The sequence below is a fragment of the Taudactylus pleione genome, unplaced genomic scaffold (assembly GCF_031769625.1).
Source record: "Taudactylus pleione unplaced genomic scaffold, aTauple2 ptg000372l, whole genome shotgun sequence".
NCBI classification, from domain to species: domain Eukaryota; kingdom Metazoa; phylum Chordata; class Amphibia; order Anura; family Myobatrachidae; genus Taudactylus; species Taudactylus pleione.
The window spans coordinates 8,008,914-8,031,561 of record NW_028284773.1 but is presented as its reverse complement, the minus strand read 5'-3'; the positions used below and the strand labels follow the sequence as shown (position 1 = coordinate 8,031,561).

General features: G+C 41.1%; 1 protein-coding gene across 1 annotated transcript in view; it reads right to left on the bottom strand.

Moving 5' to 3' along the window:
- OSTN (osteocrin) overlaps positions 1-22,084 on the bottom strand; it is a 107,121-nt gene extending 85,037 nt beyond the window's left edge. The window contains exon 1 of the mRNA XM_088444727.1: positions 22,008-22,084. The gene's annotated coding sequence lies outside the window, so the exon portion shown is untranslated. The remainder of the gene's footprint in view (positions 1-22,007) is intronic.
- Positions 22,085-22,648: the final 564 nt, after the last annotated feature.

The following is a 22,648-nucleotide window of genomic DNA, read 5'->3' as shown; positions in this document are numbered from 1 at the left end:
AACATGGTAAAACTGGTATTTCGTAACCGGGGATACTTCCTTGTGCAGCAACCATGTCCCATCCCATCGTCATGCATCTGCTCAAAGGCACGCCAGCGCCACCGGACATACTGCAGAAATGGGATATGGTTGAAGTGAAAGCCAGCGCCCTCTACCAGCCTGGTCCGTACTGGTGCGCTGTATAAGGCCTAGCATCACTTCTGGACATACAAATTACGTCCGCAATAGAGAGTGGTGGGTCAGCCCTCTTAAAGGGTACAACTAATTTGCAGACCCAAAACGCTACATGAAGCGTCATGCCAAAAGCCTAATTGAAACAGCAAGCATTCAAAGCTGAAAAATAAAGACAAACTGAAGGGCCCACAGCCACCAAGTAAAGCAACATGGACATCTCAATGGGACGCCTGCAGTCATCCGCTTTAGGGGTCGACCTGGACCAACCCCTGCAGGCCCCTGAAATTATGAAGGCCCTGAAGGGGCCGGGCCTGTCATATAACGCAGAGAAAATATACACGCCTGCTAAAATATGCCGTACCACAGCGAGCGAGCATCCTCGCGAGTACAGATCCCAAATAATTGTCAGAATGACTCTCTGCAAGCTCTTACGTGCCTGAGCCACCAAAACCAGAAAAAACACTCCCATTCCAGCCAACCCGCCTGATGACAGAGCAAAATCCTGGGGGCAATGGCCCTCAAAGCTAATTCCTAAATGCCGGCCTGATGATCTGACAAACAGAAGGAGGAACACGGGTCACCGGCCAGAGCGGCCTGAGGGGCTAATTCCTCGACCGGCAACAGTGCATTAGCAATCCCAATCTGTATATCAAGCACATACCTGGCAACATTTAAGGACGGGACATTAAGGGTGGGATGTACTAAGCAGGGCTTACGCGATGCAGTACATCCCCCCTGACTTCGGGCACACACCGCAGTTCATTATAGTGGTATGTACTAAGAATTTCACAAAGGACAGCTCTCCCGATAAAGTTGTCCTTTGCGATGCTGTCGGGCAGAGGGACTTCCAGGTTGAACAACTAGAGGCCCCTCTGCGCATGCGCAGAAGGCCGCAGGGGCTCCCAGCCAGGAGCACCACGATAAAAAGCCCCATAGGATTCTATTGGGTAATGCCACCTGAAGGTGGCGTTACCTAGGTATGTGAAGCACCAGAATGCATCACATTCTGGCGCTTAGAACATTTAGGGAATGCAGTAAAACTCCCGAAAAAACTGCAGTCCCTCTAGTACATCCTGCCTAAGCAGCAGACAATACAGAACAATTCATGCTAGCAAATGAACAACTGTAAGAGATGGTGAACTCTGATGTCAAGCGTCTGCAACGTGCCTAGGTTGTCGCAACAAAGTCATACTCACGTTACCCAAGCGGTCCCCCAAGAGTTCTAAAGCAACCACAATGAGGAACAGCTCAAGCAACAGCATGTTCTTAGTGAGCCCCTATGCAACCCATGTTAATGGTCAAAGTGAAGCACACCACGAACCGTTAAGGTAAGCACAAAAACCCAGTCGCAACAGCAGCGTCAGTATAAATTGGAGCTGAGTGTCACTGCAGGAGTACTCAGCCACTTCCCTATGGGGATATAGCCAAAGCCAACGACACATAAAACCGAGGTGTATAGGGGATGCCCTCTTACGGAGATCCACCACCGACAGCTGGGGGCAGTACCAGATTCGGCACGGAAGCAAGCCTTTTCAGGGTGGGGCCCCCTTTTTTTATATATTATTCAATGACATCAAAATGTTTCTGAGGGCGGATTTCAGGGTAGCACGCCACAAATATAAAGAAACCCACCTGCCAATTATGGTAGGAGCAATAGGCCTCCTCACCCATACCCCCCTTCCCCAGCGCAGCAAGACGCTGGCCAGCCAACGGGCCCAGCTGTGTTTGAACTAGAGATGAGCGGTTCGGATTCTCCGAACATAGGGGATCCGAGTCCACCCGAACCCTGTTCGGGTGTTCCCCATCTGACTCGGATCCCCATTCGGGGCCAACACGCGGCCGCCTGATGTCGGATTCTCGCTAGAGAATCCGACATCAGGGCTCCTCGAGTGTAGGGCAGACTGCTGTGATAGCGGTCTGCCCTACACAGAACAAACACACAGCCGCCAGCGGCAGCTGTGTGTTTGTTACAGCAGCCAATGAGAGTCACACAGACTCTCATTGGCTGCTGAACGGAGGGAGCCAGCTGTAGCTCACTCATGAGCTCCGTCTTCCGGCTCCCTCCTCGTCGAGTGGCAGCAGAGCGGATCGCGGTTGGACCGGGGATACAGGTAAGTTTTTTTATGTGTGTATGGGCCCTGCTAATGGAGGGGCCTACTACTGGGGGGGCATACTACAGGGGGCCTGCTACTGGGGGGCATACTACAGGGGGCCTGCTACTGGGGGGGCATACTACTGGGGGCCTGCTAGTGGGGGGGCATACTACTGGGGGGCATACTACTGGGGGCCTGCTTATGGGGGCATACTACTGGGGGGCATACTACTGGGGCCAGCTAATGGGGGGCATACTACTGGGGGGGATACTACTGGGGGCCTGCTTATGGGGGCATACTACTGGGGGCCTGCTTATGGGGGCATACTACTAGATGCCAGCTAATGGGGGGCATACTACTGGGGACCTGCTAATGGGGGGCATACTACAGGGGGGGCATACTACTGGGGGCCTGCTAATGGGGGGCATACTACTGGGGGGGCATACTACTGGGGGCCTGCTAAAGGGGGGCATACTACTGGGGACCTGCTAATGGGGGGCATACTACTACTGGGGGCACTGCATAGGGGGCCCTACTACTAAGGAGACTGCATAGGGGGCACCACTACTGGGGGCATTGTGTAAGGGACACCACTGCTGGGGGAATTGTGTAAGGGACACCACTGCTGGGGGCATTGTGTAAGGGACACTATTGCTGTGGGCATTGTATAAGTGGCACTACTACTGTGGGCATTGCATAAGGGGCATTACTACTGTGGGCTTTGTGTATAAGGGTCACTACTGTGGGCATTGTGTAAAAGGGTCATTACTGTGGGCATTGTGTAAAAGGGGCACTACTGTGGGCATTGTGTAAAAGGGTCACCACTGTGGGCATTGTGTAAAAGGGGCACTACTGTGTGTGGTAACATAAATAAGAGACACTACTTTATGGTGTAATGTGAATCAGGGGCACTATGTGCGGTGTAATGTGAATAAGATTGTGCACTGTGACTCCTTGGGCCGTAGCCCACTATGTAAACAAGTACTGTGATTCTGCTGGCCGTACCCCACTGGGTGGGTGCACTACTTTTCATTTCTGCCACTGCTGTGTGGCAATGTGTCATAGATGTGCTTTAAATTGTGGTGTCTGTGGCGCTGCGCCGCTGCTTTGTCGCTTAGTAACCAGTCAGCTCACTGCAACCTTTGGCCAATAATGTTGAAAACAATATTATAAGCTGTGAGGTGGTCTAAATTGACTATAAATGACTGGAAATTAATGTTATTGAGGTTAATAACACTCTAGGAAGAAAAAAAAGACAAATATATGTGATTTTAGCTTTTTTTTGTAAATTTTTGTAAAAAAAAAACAAATCCAAAGCCAGTCAACGCAGTTTGGCAAATCCAAAGACGGATGACGAATTAGAACCAAATACAAAAACCGGCAAAAATGTTCTGGTGCACATCCCTAGTTTGAACATGAGAAGGCAATGGGGAAGCAGCAACTGCTGATGACTGATCAATTGATGACCCAGTCGTGTAAGACTGGGATGCTTGCAAAGGGGTCAAAAAACACTGGCCCGAGATGACAGCTGAGTGAGAGGGGGGAGGGGCGCCACAGCCACAGGAGACAATGCGAAGTAGGAGCATAGCTGAGAATGGAGCTTCCCATAGGTGTTCCCACTCCAGTGATAGCTGCTTGGGGCAGTAATTACAGCAATAATTTGTGCACCCTGTGGAATTTCAATGTATTCTGTCAATTTAAGTTAAATGCTCATAATGTATACCACAATCTCCTCTATTGACTGATAACAATGATTCAAAGTATATAAAAGCTAGATCCTAGGTGCTATACATAAATAAAGCAGTGCCAAAGGAGCTACCCCATAATGTCAGATAGTGCATCACCGAAGCATTCTATTCCCACCATACCACTGTCAGCTGTTTTTTTTTTTTTTTACTCCAGTATTCCCTCGCAGGCTGGCAATACCCCACCAGCACAGCTCAGTACAGGGAATGGGGTGGGGGCGGCCTGCCTGCACCTCCTGCTTGGGCAATCCTAACAGCCCCTGTTTGCAAAGGGACAGGGCTCAGTGGCAAACGCAGAATTACTACAGAGGGGTTTCCAAATGCTTGAAATCAACATTCTCTTCCATTAAGAGGGCATAATCAGCACTTAAACCAGCTATAATATACATCATACAAATGTGCTGAATGAAATAATTCTGGTATATACAGGACCAGCAAACACAGTAAGCAATTAGCTGAATCTTTTTATTTCATATGTGAGCTGCATTACAGATAATTTCAGCACGTTGGGGAATCTGGGGGAGGGCAGAAAAAGAACCGTGCACTGCCCTGGACATAGATGTACTGATTGGTCTCCTGACGTACTGGATAGTGTAATATTCAGTTTTAACAATTGATTCTAGATTGTCTATATCAGTGACCTAGGGAGAAACTGAGCCTTCTGCTAACCAGACCGCCTAGCTCAAGGCAGGGGGGGGGGAGAGAACAACGGTTGACACCGACGCTGACAGGCCAAAATCCTTGGTCCAAAGCTGCAACTCGGACAGACCTTGTGGGCCTAACCCCGTCATCTGCCTGCGCACCCCTATGATGCCCACAGCTAAAGGCGTGAGGACAGATATGAATACAACTGCTGCAGTACATGTGGCCACAGGCAGCGATACTGGCTGATTGAGAGGAGGGACAGCGGCGGCCTGAGAGAACACAGGATTGAACCCTGATGATGTGGCAGCAGGGGCACTGAGGAGGGCTGCCTTCCGCGTCTAGAGCGTGCAGCAGCAGCCCTCCCCTCACTATCATTTTCGGCCACGATTTGCAACCACGCTACACCCGCTTAGAGTGCACGTGATCAGTGGCGGCAGCGACTGCTACCTGCCACTGATTCACAAATCTGAAGGCAGAGCCAGCAGCTAGCTGCTCAGCCGCGACTCCGCCTGTCAAAATAACTATGGCTGCGACCAAAGGCCTGCCTCGGGCAGAGGTAGCAGAGAAGAGGCAGAGAGAAAATTGAAAGTTGAGGGAAAAAGAAAGGAACAAGGAATGACAGGATGAGAGTAAGAGGTGAAGAAGAGACTCAAGAAAAGGAAAATAGAAAAATAGAAATTGAAAGCACTGGGGGCTCTATTTACTACAGTCCGCATTTTGAATGCAGATTGTAGTGTGATATTACTGACTGAATTCGCATTGCGATAAAGCTCTGTCCCTGCGAATCCACTCCGCACACCAATCACTGTATTTTCGCAAAAAAATATGGTGATGAGTGCCCTGCGCATTCGCCGACTGGCCGCCGCTGCTACCCCCCGGCGCTAAGCCCCGACCCCATCGCCAAGCCTCGCCACACCGCGACCCCCCCCTCTCCCTTAATTACACTTACAGTACCTGCACCGGGCTCCAGTGATGTCCTCCGGTCAGCTGACATCCCATACTGCACTGGGACCCTGTCAGGTGATAACCAGGCCACAGTGCAGCATGGGAGACCAGCTGACTGGAGAGACGGCATCACCGGAGCCCCAATCACCGGTCCCTGGAGTCAGGTAAGTTTTTTTTTTTGGGGGGGGGGGGTTTCAGTGTATCAGCGTGTGGTCTGTATAGACCACACAGCTGATTACTGAGGCCAGCTCCGGGCTCTGCTCTCAAAGTAAGAGCGGAACAGGAGTCCGGTAATTGGGGGAGACCCTGGATAACGCCACCTCCAGGTGGCGTTATTATCACAGGGCTTTCCCCGGTATTTTTTCACATTTTATTTTTAGTAACTTTGGTCGGATCACATTTCCCATTACAATTATGGGAAATGCGATCTGCTTACTAAAAATAAGTGATAATTACGGGTTGAAGTAGAATTTTATGAATTCTACTCCAACTGCCCTTTAGTAACTGTAGGTGATACTAAAATAATGTGAAAAGGGTGTGAAAACACCCTTTTTCACTTTATTTTAGTAACAATAATGTTAATAAATAGAGCCCTAAGAGAGTATTAAACAATATAGACTGAAATACACTTCTCTGTCCTGGAAACCTGGAACAAAGAGACAGATTTACATACATCACTCCATTAAATACCCCTAGACCACTCCCCATGAACATTCATTGGCTGCATAAGACCAGCTAAACTTAAAGCAGCAATAGCCAAAATGTTATTAAACTGGCAACACTCAAAACACTTGTGGTTTAATGTCACTCAAGCTTAAATGTCAGCCTTCGGGCTTACTTATTATGACTGAACTACTGAGGAGTGTTAGTATATACTAACAATTGCCTGCTTCCCCAAGCTCTCCCTTCCTATTCTCCCTTTTATATGACGCATTAACCTCTTTCCTGCACAGACTCTGCATGCGCTTTTTTGTGGCTTTTTACTGAATACTTCATATACTAACAGCTTCATGAATGGAGATTATAAGGAACATACATGCTTATAATAACCAGTTTAAGCTTTGTCGATTGCAATTTACCACTGATATGGACTGCTTTTGTGTGACTGCTCATTTGCATTAATTAATCAGTCTCAGAATGACAATCCAACAAACATTATTGTTTCTATTGCGCTTTCTAGGAACCTGGTTTTATATATATATATATATATATATATATATATATATTTTGAACGATGTTTTAATGATATAAATTTCAGATCTTTTACTAATTAAATATATACTCTTAATCCAGTGCTCTCTTCTCTGTGTTTTGTCTTTTTATTCTCTGACTACCTTCTTAGATGCATATTAGTGATGCCTGCACCTAAACAACCAGACAATAGGGCTGATTCTGAGTGGGACCGATCTCTGCGCACTGATACCAATGGTGAGTTTTTGCACTAACATACATATCATGTTATCATAAGCCTTGCCCATTTCATGGAACACTGAGTGGCCAGGGACAGGATGACAACATTAAAATAAGTATGTGCCTTTCCTCTCCCATTTAATAATGCAAATGACACATCATGAAGTCTTCTGTTCATACAGTACCTGTGAAAAAGTAGTGAAGTATGTAATAGACATAATACAGACATAATACAGATATATAAATAGGTATACAATTGTTTCACCCAGAGAAAACACAAATATGATAACTGTATTACAGATATAAATTGACTATAAAATATATATTTTTTGATACAGAATAAAGTCATTTTTCAACTTATAACTTAAGTTGTTGAATGTGAAATATAAACCAACATGCTTTCTTTGTGTATCACAATCTTAAACACCACATACAAGAGTGCCTTATTTAATTTTGGTGTGTCTGATTCTTACAAATCCAGGCTCCCATCAATCCTACAATAGAATATCCATGAATAGTGTTATACTATAACTGTATGAATGTAGAAGTATAAAGAGGCTCTATCGCCCCTTCGATAACCACATCCTGATTATTTGGACGTGAGGATGTAAAAATACACGGGCAGCCTAAATACACACATTTAATATGGCTTAATGTGCTTGCTTGGGTTTATTCATCCAAAAGACTGGATTTCTAAAAATAGGATATGGTATACTAACAAAAATAAACCCTAGCACCTGCCTTACAAAAGACACTTGATTAAGCGGTTGAAATTAGACGCGTGCAGAATTTGGAAGTTGTAACATTTGCTGTCTCCGATTTCCTCACCCTGGCGCCCAAAACAAAATGCTGAGGTTAAAGGTGATTTAGGGGGAAATATATTTTTAGACTTCGAGGCTATTTTTGGTATTTTTGGGGAGATCCTAACTTGTGACCTCTCCTGACTCCTATACTGTTATGAGATCCTTTTCATTCTGTGATACATATAAACCAATGAACAATGTCTTGGCTTGGTGAAATATACTAACTTACAGTACTGTACGTGAGGATACCATTTGTGTTCTTAAAATATAATTTGTTAAAAAACTTGCAAACCTCTGCAAAGAAAAAATAATAAATATTAGGTAAGATGTATACTGTACATACATTATAATAATGATCATTCACTTCAAATCCCAGGGTGATTTACACCTATATGACCACTACAATTGCACACCAAGAATACATTTAAAATGTTTTGCCTCAGTAATGACAGATTGGCCTTATTTAGTAGGATTTTTTTAATCCTATTTATTTACCTTTTTTTTAGCGAAAACATATATAAAATGCAAAGATATGCATAATACTGTGCGGAAATGTACGTAAATATATGTTAAGCCTATTCTCTTTCGTCCAACTACATTGGATTTTGATGGGTAATATTACAAGTCTGATCATAATTTGGCATTTTAAGACATCTGATATCTGAATTATTCTCCTGTGCAATTTATACTAGATTTTATCTGCTATTTAAGAACTAGACATATTAATAGCTTCTAACCATAGTTTACAATGTGTCAAGCCTTTGTTGCTTGTCCAACTTAAACAGAGATGCAAGGAAGGAAGCAAGTGAACATATTTCTGCCATAACGAGGCACAATAAACATGAACATTACAATAAACCTGCAGTCCTATAGATGACTTTGAAGTTAACTATAAAACATGATGCTCTAGGTACAAAATGTTAAATGTGAAAAACCTTTACGCCATATGATTTTATATGCAAAATTAAGGTGCAATGTTGCATGCTGGAAAATGTTTAGAGATGAGCACACCAAATTTGGCCAAATAGAAAAAAATGTGTCCAGAACATTTACTTCTTATAGTTATTATCACATACAATATTCCAAATTCATGAATTCCTCTTTTCCGAATAAGCTGTAAACCTGAACTTGCATACTACTTAGTGGATATGTGTAGTTATTATGTTTGCTGACATTTATGACCCCACAATATGTCAATAAGTCTGATAAACAGATGTTAAGCAGGAATTAACCATTAGGGGTAAATTTACTAAAGTGAGAGTTTTTAGAAGTGAATTTTAAAAGTGATGTTGCCCATAGCAACCAATCAGATTGTAGCTATTATCTTCTAGAAGATGCTAGTTAAATGTTAAGTAAAATCTGATTGGTTGCTATTGGCAACATCACTTCTAAAACTCACTTCTAAAAACTCTCAATTTAGTAAATTTACCCCTTATACTGTATGTGTGGGTTATATGTGTATGTGTTATGTGCTGTGTATGTGTGTGTTTATGATGTAATGTAGAAATGTATGTGTGATATTTAACTATGGCAAATAAATCAACCCCAACCAAATAAATAAACAACGTGTGTATTATGGAATATGTAATTCTTGCTAAATATAAGGATATTGTACAATTGTACCATAATGTGTATAAAACGTTTAGCATATGGTATTGTGCCTTTATATGGTCACAGCAGAATGGAAACATAATTCTGAATAAACTACTTGCTAATATTTGTGTACATTTATTAATTAATATCTGTGCAAACAGTTTTATTGACATTATTTCAGTGTTCATTAGGTAATAATGCACTTCCTACTGTAAACCATTATATATTATATAATAGACCAATGGTTCCCAAACTTTCTTAAATTACTGGCGCCCTAGTGCATCAACATTTGATTCACGGCACCACTAGGTCAAAAGTTTTATTGAGAAATTCAGCAAAAATTACTGAATTAAGTAAACTGTGCTTACCTATCATCCTTGGGTTCAGTTATTTAGTGGTGAACTGGGTTGCACTTGTTTGTCCATATATTTTATAAACGGCAGCCACCAGCACTGGTTTTTCCTATTACATTAACAATCACCTCACACAATTTCTTTATCTATAGACACCACCACCACTAACCCGCAAGTGCGCTGTTTTGGAGTCATCCTTGACTCCTTCCTCTGTTTCAAACAACACATCCAGTACCCCTCACAGTACCTTTCACAGTCCTGCCGTTTCCAACTAAAAAATATGTCCAGGATCAAACCCTTTCTAATCCTGGGGGCAACTAAGTCCGTCACCCAATCACTGATCATATCCAGACTGGACTACTGCAACCCACCTCTTATCTGGCCTCCCTGACTCAAACCTGTCTCTGCTACAATCTGTCCTCAAAGCTGCTGCCCAGCTCATCTTCCTCTCCAAACGCATTACCTCTTGCTACCCTCTCCTACAAGCCCTTTGCTGGCTCATCTTCCCTTTCAGAACTCAATTCACACTAACTTACAAAGTCTTCGCCCAATCCTCTCTTATTTACACTGCTGATCTCATCTCCCTTCACAATCTAGCCCGCCCACTTCACTTAACCCATGAATGCTGCATCTTCTCCCAGCTGATTACTCCTTCACATTCTCGCCTCCAAGATTTTGACCTTATTGCTCACTACCTCTGGATCTCTCTTCCTCTCCCTATAAGACTCTCCACCTCTCTACAAAATTTCAAACACGCTTATTCATCAAAGCCTTTGAACTCTCATTCTAACCCACTACCCCATGCTCCTTGCTCACTGTCTTTACACCAGGGATTCCCAACCACGGCCTTCAAGGCACACTAACAGTCCAGGTTTTAAGGATAGACATACTTGGTTGCGGTGGGCAACGCCATCTTCTAGATGGTGTTACCCATAGAAGCCTACGGGCTTCTCTCCACAGAATGCTCTGAGAGAGATCCAATTGGATCCCTCCCAGCACCCCTTGCAGCACATACATCCATCTGCGCATGCGCAGAAAGATGCTGGAGGGGCTTCTGGGTCATAGACCCGGAAGCCCTTCCATCGCAAAGGGCTGCTCTTACCAACAGAGCGGTCCTTTGTGGTGATCGTCATGAGTATCGGAGTTACCAATGCCGGCTTGCATGCAATGACCGGCGGAATACATCGCATGATGTGTCATGCATCCCGCCCCACCATGTCCTGCACTGTTCTGTCCTGCAATGTTCTGTATTGTAAGCAGTGGCGTAACTAGGGCAGGGCGGGTGGGGTTCGTGCCCTGGGCGCCGTTGGACCGGCGGCGCGGGGGGGCACCACCGGCCACGGTACCGGCCCGCCCTAGTTAGCCAGTGTAGCGCCGACTGCAATGAGTGCGGTCAGCGCTACACATTTACACAGGACCGGCGCTAGGCTTCCAGCACCGGTCCTGTGCTGCATGCCTGAGCCCGTTCCCTCCCCCAGGAGGCGGGCTCAGGCTGTGCATAACACACGCATCGCCGCCAGCGCTGGCGGCGATGCGTGTGTTAAACAGCAGCCAATGAGAGTCAGATAGACTCTCATTGACTGCTGCAGCACCCACTGCAAGAGCCGGACTTCCGTCCGGCTCCTGCAGTGGGTAATGGGACTGACGTCATGACGTCTGTCCCATAATGCTGAGTGCGCCCGCCCGGGCGGGAGCGGCATCGCGATCAGGACCAGCAGCAGAGATTCAGGTAAGTATATTTTTATAGATATATATATATATATTTTTTTTTGTAACCTATCTGCACAATGGGGGAGGGGGTGGCTACTACCGTGGGGACCTCTACTGGGAGAGGGGTGACTACTACTGGGGGGACCTCTACTGGGGGAGGGGTGGCTACTACTGGGGGGACCTCTACTGGGGGAGGGGTGGCTACTACTGGGGGGACCTCTACTGGGGGAGGGGTGGCTACTACTGGGGGCACCATTGGGAGCACCTACTCTACTGGGGACTACTACTTGGGGGGGAACTACCACTGGGGGCATTATGAAAGGGGCCTACTAGAGGCACTGCACTCGGGGGACCACTACTGGGGGCAATAATAGGAAGGGCCACTACAGGGGGCACTGGATAGGGGGGATCACTACAGGGTGCCTGCATAAGGGGACCACTACTGGGAAAACTGCATGGGGGGGACTACTGCTGGGGGCACTATATAAAGGGCACTGCATAGGGGGGGATTACTACTGGGGGCACCATATAAAGGGCACTGCATAAGGGGATACTGCTACTGGGCGCACTGCATTGTGGGGACTGCTACTGGGGGCACTGCATAAGGGGAACACTACGTGGGGCACTGCATTTGGGGGGCCACTACTGGGGGTACTGTATAAGGGGCACTACTATGGGCCTGCAGAAGAGGGACCACAACTGCATACTGGGGGTACTGTATAAGGGGTACTACTGGGGTTAAGGTGCATATGGATAGGAATGTTCAGCGTGAAAATAAAGGGGTGTGTCATGTTGACACGCCCCATTTTTAAGTGACCACGCCCATTTTTCCCCGCACGCGCTAGGGGGGGCTCCGTTTTCAAATTTGCCCTGGGCTCTAAATACCCTAGTTACGCCACTGATTGTAAGTCATGTTTGTTCCTGTTTTTGCTCACACTGTTTCTGTTGTTGTACTTTGTATGGTGCTGTAGACCCCTTGTGGTGCCATATAAATAAACCATAAACAACTTGATTCGGCCCTTGACTACAAACCCTTGGCACCCCTGCAAGTGCCCCACAACACCTCAGGGTGCCGAAGCACCCAGTTTGGGAACCAGTGCCATATACTATTATTATACAGCCTCACTGGGGTCAGAGTATGTTGGTGATGTCTAATATTCATATGGTTTAAAGTAGGGGGTTCTTTATCACATGTGTAATTCTAAGGGAAAATGTAATAGGTATTGAGATTTCATCAAGTTAGTGGAAATGTTTATTGAGGCACAAGTAGGTTGGTTTTGCCTTAATAAACATTGCCATTTTAAATTTAACTGCTAACTCACTGAAATCTCAGCACTTTTAAGAACCTCAAACCTGTTACATATGGCCTTAAATCACAATTTATTTAGAAAGCATTGGCATTCTCTGCAGAAACAGACATTGGATACATAATGCTAAATAATGGTAAAGAACAAATGGTACATAGGTAATGTTTATTTTCTGTAGCTAAATCTTTTAATTGATAATGTCTGAATTGTGAAGCAGAGAAATAATCAATTAAGATCAATTATGACCAATATGCTGATCAGACTGCCTGCCTGGGTGACTTCGAAGGCACTGTTGAGGCCTCCAGGCACTTGTTTTTCAGAGTGCCTGAGTCTTGCCATTCAGGCATTGAAATGTCTGTTGCAACTGCAGCAAGACCGTCCCCTCCTGTCCCAGCCATTCAGTGAGAGAAGCTCTGCCCCAGAACAAACCAGGAGGAACTGAAAACTGAAGATCAATGGCTGTTATGTGAATTAATCTACAATAGGTAACCATTCTCTGGAATATATGTAACAGCAAATGGCTGTTAAAATGGACAATTGCAATAAAACAGAGTAAAGAATCATTTGTGCTCGCTAAGTGTAACTCAAACAGATGTATTTGTGGTAGTAATAATGAACACCAATTACAAATTCATCAAATTTTTGATGAATTACCTGCACTATTGAGAAAACATAGTTTGAATTATTGTAGAAAATTAACATTTTCACCTGCAATTGAAGATATTAAGTTACCGGGCCGTTCATGAAGAAGGTAAAGCCGGAGATATCACAGATATCTCATGCTTAGCTTTCTCTTGTGGAATGGCTCGCTGTCCCCATACACTAGTATTGGGACAGAATTCATCAAGCGCCATCTTCATTCGCCATCTATGGGAAGGAGTCCCGGGTCACAAAAATGGATCCTTGCGGAAACCTCTGCCTCTGTCCAGGCTCCTTCCGCCAGAGGTCGGGACTCTTGTGAGCATAGGTCACGTAAGCTCACTGCTCCGAAAGAAGTGAAAAGATTCACTGCTCCGAAAAGAGCAGTGAAGCCGCTCACAGAGACAGCTGAGTTTCGGATTTGCGGATCAGCTGTCACTGATGAATTGCTCCTGTGCTCGTGGCGTGTTAGTATGTTATCAGGGTCCATTCGGACCCAGATATTTAATATGAATAGATCGCATAGGCATAGCCATCCCATATTATAATGAATAGATCCCATAGCCACTATAATGGCTAATTATAGTTTATAAACTCTCAAACAGTATTGTGATGCATAGTACTCTTTGGTCAGATGTCTGATAGAGGTGTCTGCTTATCTAACATGGCAGAGAAAATTTTCTCATTTGAATAAAATTAATAAATATACAACTTATTACATATATTAAATTAATAGTAGCACCCTGCAAGCTGTTTGTTGATAATTATATAAACAGAAGATTAAATAATTACCAACTTTCTACTGTAAAATATAACTTCCCTGCTGGAAAAGTTGATAGTTCATTTCCTCAAAATAAAATACAGTCTAAGTAAATATAAATGTACCCCAAAGGGTGATTCCATACAGGAACTCTTTCTTACTGCTTGTACTCTTTATATTTAGCAACACCCTGTATTATATTACAAATATTATAAAAATATTGGGCCAAAATGACAGTGTTTTCTAATTCTTTATTCGCATATCACTTATTTTTCAAGTCTGTAATATTTTCTCTTATTTTGAGTAGAGAATAATCTTTTTAATGCACACTACTATATAATGCAATCTATATGTTATGGTGGTCATGAGGATGCTCACTGTATTGTATAGCGGTCACTAGGGTGGTGTCTGTATTGCATGATAGTCACTAGGATGCTGTGCGTATTGTATGGCAGTTACTAGGATGCTTAGGATTATATATGTTCCTAAAATGCCTAGTGATGTTGCTATAGTAGTGATGGTGATGGGGGTTGGGGGGGGGGGGTGCTATAAATTACTTAACCTATGGTGTCTGGAACCTCTAATTAGGTCCAGGTTATGATCAGACACTTCTACTAATGTAACACTATTATAACTCTTCTATCATAAGCCATATCTCCTGCTGTAACAAGAATGTTTTATATATATTTTATGCTATTTAATTCTGTATATTGTTCTCTACCAAGTGGACTTGTAAGCTCAAGTTTGGGTCTCTCCAGTTACACTGTGCATCCATGTCATGTATTTCTAGGTCACACATGTACATATACCTACAGACTGGCTCAGCAATGCAATAATTAGCTGACCCAGTGACATATTACTGCCACTGTAAATTGAACAATAAGTGATTTTTCTAATACCATACAAAGTCACAATAAAAATGAAACATATTAATCCCTTCACCACTGAGGCTTTTCTCTCTCTTGTGCTGATCCTGTTTAGTCTTTTTTTGCGCTAGTCAAATTCCAACATCAATATTAGTCATTTTGTATTTTGAATTTTTGTAATTTTACTTGTTAAATGCACAAAATATGTAGGAATAATACGGTGGCCTAACAAAGAATACCATTTTGGAAGTAAACATCATAATGAGGGCATGCCTTTTTTTATTGAAGATAGGATGGGGAGGTCTGGGCATTAGAACCCTCATCTTTGGACTTCTTTCTGTAGTATAGGTTGTTATTATCTACTGGGTGTCATGATGCGGGAGAGCCAAGTAATGCCGTGCAAGCATTGGTATTACAGTAAATGACTGTTGTTAAAACAAGTAAAATAGAAATTCCTTTCTACAATACTCACCATTTTCTAATAGAAATGTAAAGACATTACAAAGTCCCTTCCATGTTTGAACGCACCATATTTCCATTTACTGTAAAGGAGTGAGTCAGGGTGAGGTGAATAGACCACAACACATTTGTTTCCCTGCCTGGAAATCAGGAAAAAAACTAAGAAAAAATGAATAAAACCTCAAAGAGTTAAATTTTGTGGGTTACTTTAACTAGCTATTTGTCATTTTGTTCTAGAAATAAGCCAATACTAGTTATATATTTTCTGTTTTGCTCTAATAATGATAAATGTGTAATAATACCCTAATAGTCGCAGAAAATTATATCCTAATAGTCGCAGAAAATGCTGCAAAGTGTGCTGTATTAGGTTCAGCTATAAGACAGACCAATTTAAAGGATTTACATCAAGCCTGTATTTTCTAAGTGTTACCTTAAAGTTAGGATATCCGAGAACAGTATGTTCTCTGAATGTATAGGAAGTCATCATTATCTAGTCAGCCTAGGACATTAAATGCCTTCCATAACTTTATCGTCCTGCTTATAATCATATAATTATTTTAGGTAACACTGACATTCACGTATCTATTGCAGCCGCATTTCTGGAATTGGAGCTTGCTTATAGGCAGTTAGGCAACAAAAATTACTAAAAGTAAAGCTAATTAATATACAAAATAATCCATTGCGCTATTGAGGCACTTTCATTAGCAGTCATTATGGGACATAAACATAACACTAGTTAAGTCCTTACATATTTATTTGAAATTTGCCTTAAAGTGTTCCCAGGTCTAGTCCAATCCAGAAAATAGCAGAATGTAGTCATGCCAGATTTATCAATAGTATACAAATTCTGCTTATAGTAGAGTCTACAAGTACAGATTGGAATGGCATTACGTAGAATGGTGAAGCCAAATCAGGCATCTGAGACTGTACCACTGAGCGTCACATCTCTTTGACACATCCAGTTCTAAAATGAAAAGCAATTAGTGTTCTCATCTCTATGTATCAGTAGATCAGAGGCCAAGTGCTATGGGAAGCAATCGGGAAGCCGACTACCTAAATACCGGCAGCCGGCGTCCCGGCTGTCATATCCCGGCAAGGGTGAAATGCCGGGCGTCTAGATGTAGACGCCCGCAATTCCCTGACGGCGGGAAACCAGTGCCAGGCACCCCGATCGTAGCGATGCCGGGTGCCGCGAGCGGACAGCCGCAGGGGGGAGGGTTAGGTTTAGGGCTCCCGGGGGGGACTTAGGGTTAGGCACACCCTGGGAGGGTTAGGGTTAGGCTAGCGGGAGGGAGGGTTAGGGTTAGGCACCCCCGGGGGGGACTTAGGGTTAGGCACCGCCCCGGGGGACTTAGGTTTAGGCAGCGGGGAAGGGGGTGGTTAGGGTTAGGCACTTAGAGGGGGGATTAGGGTTAGGCACTTGGGGGGGAGGTTAGGGTTAGGCACCCCTAAAGAGGGTTAGGGGGGTTAGGTGAGGTTAGTAGATACTCACCTATCCACGATCGGGATTTCCAGCGCTGTCGGGCTTCTGCTGCTCTGAGCTCTGCTGATGTTGGCCTGCCGCTGACGGGAATCAAGCCGCCGGCCATGCGGCCTGCGGTATTTCATACCGATTCCAGTGCTATTACACAAATCAGAGATCTCTGAGATGACTTTTAATATCTGTAATACAGTATTTGACAGTAGAAAATATAACATTCCTTACAAGACACATAGGGGGGAATTCAATTACCCACGATAAGCCGCTTTTCCACGAAAAAATGGCTTATCATGCAAATTTGTACTTATCACACAATCCTATTTATCGCAACTTTTTGCGGGTGGGAATTCTCCATATCATTTGCCATGAAATGTTTTCAAAACCTTCTGAGTTGGTGAAAAGTTGTGCAAAATCCCTATTTTTGGCTAAAAATTTCAGGATTTGGTTCAGAATCCTGGGACAACCTCCTTAATGACTATAGTGTCTTTAAATGAGTCAAATATATACAAATAGGCATTTTTATGCATCCCCAATTTAAAAAGAACATTTATTTTGACAAAAACAATTAGCTATATCATTATTTCACTGTTTTAGAAACATGCATATAAGAGCAATTTCACACATTTTAAGGACCCAAAAAACTTTTGTTGGGGCCACTAATACACTGTTATATTGTTATCCTTTATCAGTTTTGCTTTTTTTGGGGGGTACAAGCAGATTTCCCCTTTTTTACCTATGCTTATTGCGGGTAGCACCACAAAAGATTATAGCGAGAATGCTGTATCGCATCTTTTGCACTGGGATTGCACAAAAAACGTGAACATGCATAACATGCAAAGGTGTGATAACTTAACGCGTGTTACGTTATTGCATTAATGCAGCTACCCCATATTTTATTAATGAACATTGAAGAAATTACATAAGAACTCTCTGTTGATACCGATATTTTTACAGGAATATATACATATAATAATAATAATAATAATAATATAGATACTACTAATACATAATAGAAAAATAGAACTATAAAGTAAAAATAAAATATACAGTCTTAGTCACATACAAATATTTGTTTTGCCCTTACTACAATTAAAATTGTTCATTAAATAACAGGCAGGTGATAATTGTGTGTTTTGCTATTGTACTTAATGGCACTTTCAGAAAGTGCAGGTCAAGGATCTCTTAGCTGACTTTTAATAACGGTAATATGTTACAGTAGGGAGTATGATATTCCTTACAATACACATATTTTATTACTGAACATTGAAGAAATTACATCAAAACTCCCTGTTTATACGGATATTTTTTACAGGAATTTATACTTATATTAATATCACGTGTATGATAAATGTAAAGGTTTTTAAGTTCTCTCAGGTACACTTTGATAAAGCCCCCAATTGAGGTGTGAAACACGTCAGTGGTTTGGATCCCATGTGATTAATTTGTGTCCTGGGGTATTATATATTTTTGGAGAGATGGATACGCACTAAGAAGCTTGGACTCCGTGGGAATAATTTGCATCCTGGACTCATTTGCCAGTATTGTGTACCTCTGGAGAGATGGATACACAATACGCTGCTGGATGCACAGTAACAGTGAGGTTGAGCCTAAGAACGTGTTGTGGCTGATGGAGAATCTGACAAGTATCAGCCGCACTAGGTCTCCGGCTGGAGATCAAGCCTCCCTCCCCCTTTCCCCTGAATACATACACAGTGGGGCATCTGGATTTCCCAAAGGGAGACACTTTTAACATTTGTGCGTCCTGTACCATTCCTAATATGGAGCTATCTAAATAGACATTGTATATAATTGAAAACCGTTAAAGTCTTATGACCGCGATCCGTTTGATACTTCGAAGATTTCTGTTACAACTACGACTGATATGAGTCTAATGTGGACATATTAATTATCCCCCTTTTTTCTTTTTATTGGACTTTTTAAAGAGCATAGATCCATCTCCTTTAACAACTTTTATGAGCGGAGCCTTATTAATTATTAATTGTTCAAAACAGATCTGTTGTTCTTTTATTATATTATATGTTTTTTATTTATAGCATTGAATATGGAGAATTATGTGATGTTTTGAAACATCTTGCAGACCGGTCAACGAATTTATAATATTAAATATGTTTAAAGATGTTTGATTAATGTGTGATTTCGCCCATATCTACCTTCTCCTTTAATATTACCAGCGCAGAGGTTATTATTAAAAATTCAGTGTTACACCAGATTTTCAGGTATGTTTTTTTGTGTGCAACCACAAGCACACTATTTCCTTTGCTGCTTGTTTGATAAATTATTGTAACAACTGTGGTATAATTTATTATTTATTTATTTATTAACAGTTTCTTATATAGCGCAGCATATTCCATAATATATAATTAGTAAAGAATTAGTGCCATGTAACTTGTGTAGAGTCAATTTTTAAGTTCTCAGACAAAATATATAGTATTATGGAAGATACTGGATGGGTAGAATACGGTACTGAAATGTATCATAATTTTATTTTCAAGATCAACATATTATCTTGTTCAGGCAAGAATATGTACGTATTAAATTCTGTTGTTTTCCAAAAGTTAGAGTAGCTCATGATCTGAAGGGTGAAAGGCCTGTTTGAAAATGTAAAAAAAAATATCTGAATTGCTGTATAATTTTAACAATTAAATTCCATGGCAGAATTTGATGAAAAACAAAAGTTAAACAGTGTTACCAGCATTACCAGGAGTTTGATAGACAGAAATGTTCACTGTGGGAACAGTAATTAGCTTTTCATTCTATTTCCTTCTGAAATTTATTAGCACATTTTTAAATGCTGCTCAAGTACATATGATTGGAAATACGCATTTATCTAGCTACTTCAGAACAGTTTACATGCACCTAAATAATTGGATACAGTTTAAAGCATTTTACGGTACTTAATTTATATTCAGCAATTTGTAAAGATGTAATCTAAGGTCATGAACTGCAGTATCTATCAGATGATACACAGGGCTTTATAAATAATAATTTGATATGTATAATTTTAAAGTTGTTCTTATGCAACTAATTTTTCTTTAAATAACATACATATAGTTACCATACGCACATGTTGGAAAGCAATTTCTCACCAGTTTATTCCATTAGTTAATCATTTTCAATTTACATTTTCAGTTTTAAGTCCCAAATAAGCTTATGAGTCTAAACAATACATTTTGTACAGAGGTAGCAAGTGTTTTACTGGTATTTCATGATTTTATTGCATCATACTATTCATTTGTTACCAGTTTGCATTGTTTACTATGACGTATTTTACAGCTGTATAACCTATTGGATTTTATCATCTATTTAATTAGACTGCTATAGTAGACCCATTAGTACCTGTCCTAAACACTAAACAACTAAATATACAATATACATATCAATACAATAATTAGCAACATAATTTTCTGGACTTTTGTTAGAGACAATTCTTACCTAGTTATAGTTACTATCAAAATATTTAGTATCATTAGGTAACTCTATACTGTATATGCTGCTGTATTTATTTACAAGAAATATCTACTATGATTTGCCTTACAGTATATTGTTGTGTAAGTACTGTATGTAAATGTAGATTATGTTACATCTATCAATTTCCTGCAATTACATTTTGAAGATGAATGAAAAATAGAACTATAAAGTAAAAATAAAGTATACAGTCTTAATTGCATACAAGTTGTTGTTTTGCCCTTACTACTATTGAAATTAAAATAATGTTCATAAAATCACAGACGTGATTTTTGCGAGTTTTGCTATAGTACAGTACTTTACGGCACATTTAGATCTATCTATCTATCTAAACATTTTAATGCCTCATTATTGTTTTATGGTCGAAATTGTGATTTACGGTGCTTTGATTTAAACTGCTTTTCAAGTGCTAGGAAAATATTTTAAAAAAGACGGACAGTATACATAAGATATTAATTTTGTTTGCTATTTGTAATAAAATTATAATTATGGATTAAAAAATACAAATGTTTAAGAATGCAATTATAATTTCTATTTTTATATTGTTTTTAATACATTTTTTAAATGAACTTTGTTTAGACAGCGCAAGATAATGCATGATAAAGCACAATTTTCACGTTTATTAAATCCAGACAGCCACATATTTTTATTATTGTATTTTATTTCTAAGGCAGTACTAGGGTTCTGTAGCACCGTACAAGGGGATAAAATAGAAAACAGGATACAGTACTTATATAGACATTATATAAATTCACATAGATACATACTTAGCATAATTATGTAGAGAAGACAAAGGGAAGCATGTCTAGCTCATCAGAGTCATGTCATGTAAACCATGGTTTTTTGGTAATCGATGAAGAATGTTGCTATATTAGATTTGCTTTTATAATATTTAGATCTCACTACCTACCAAATATGGAGATCCACAAATGATACCTGTGTGAGTCCCCAGAAACAGATTTCAGCCTCTCACACAGAGATACAGCACCAGAATGAATCTATTCCTACAAATGCTAATACTTCTGCACTCCTGCATTTATACTGTACAGTATTTAGAATGTACTGTGTTTGTTCTATTATGAAGGGTTTAAAAACAAGAGAAAGCATACAGTATATCGACAATCCAATCTGCTTTAAACAAAAACCAAGAGAAGTTGTAATCACCAGCATTGTTTATAAAGATTATAGAGCAGAATATGTAATCCAAAATAAAAATCACAAATTATTTCCAAGTAATATAACTTTTAAGTTAAATTCCAGTTAACGCCATAAATAATATTTAATCATTTATCATTAATAACTAACATTGTAAAAACATATTTCTTCTTACTTACCGAGTTTTATTTAGTTGTCTCACACCTTGGTACTCCCCCCCACCCCATTTAATAACACACATGTTAACTTGACCAAAACAACAACAAATACTACAGCATCTTACATAATATGTTTAAATTACAACATATCAATAAAGTTTCATCAACATGTTGTTAAAAAGACTAGAAGATCATGTGGCACATTTTCTATCCCTCTCTTGCCTACCTTGAAACAAATTCAGCTGATTGAAAGTTGAAAGTTTACGTCTGTTTGGTGTATTCCTGTCTCCTCCTCCTCCTCCTGTCTGATCCTCACTTATTGAGCTTGTTGTAAGAGATTTTATAGTCCCTGCTCCAGCCTCCTCACTGAAATCCCTGCCTAGGTTTCTCTTACATCATTTTTTAGAGATTTTCCACTGATCTTTATTTTAAGACTGTACTTTATCTGTGTAACTCACTATCCTATTTACCTTTGTTGTCTTATTATTATTCAGAGATAAACACTACAATTTGTCCTGGAGGCATCAGTGGTGCTTTATTTCATCCATAATACATGCATGTCTTATTTATACCTTTGTTTTTGTAAAAGGCACTAATACAGATTACATTTTATCAATATTGTATTTGATATGTACTGTATATATGTAGATCTAGGTCACTTGCTGTAAAAATCTCCCCACTGTGTCAGTGGCATATACTGGAAACATCTCAACTGTGTCAGTGCCTGATGGTAAATAATCTGTAATTACAATGCTTATTTTATTTTACCCTTGTGTTCCACTTGACATCTCCAAACCTCAGGAAATGGGTTAGCTTTTGGAAGTAAAACAAAAGTAATAGAATCAATCATTATTCTGAATTGTGGTT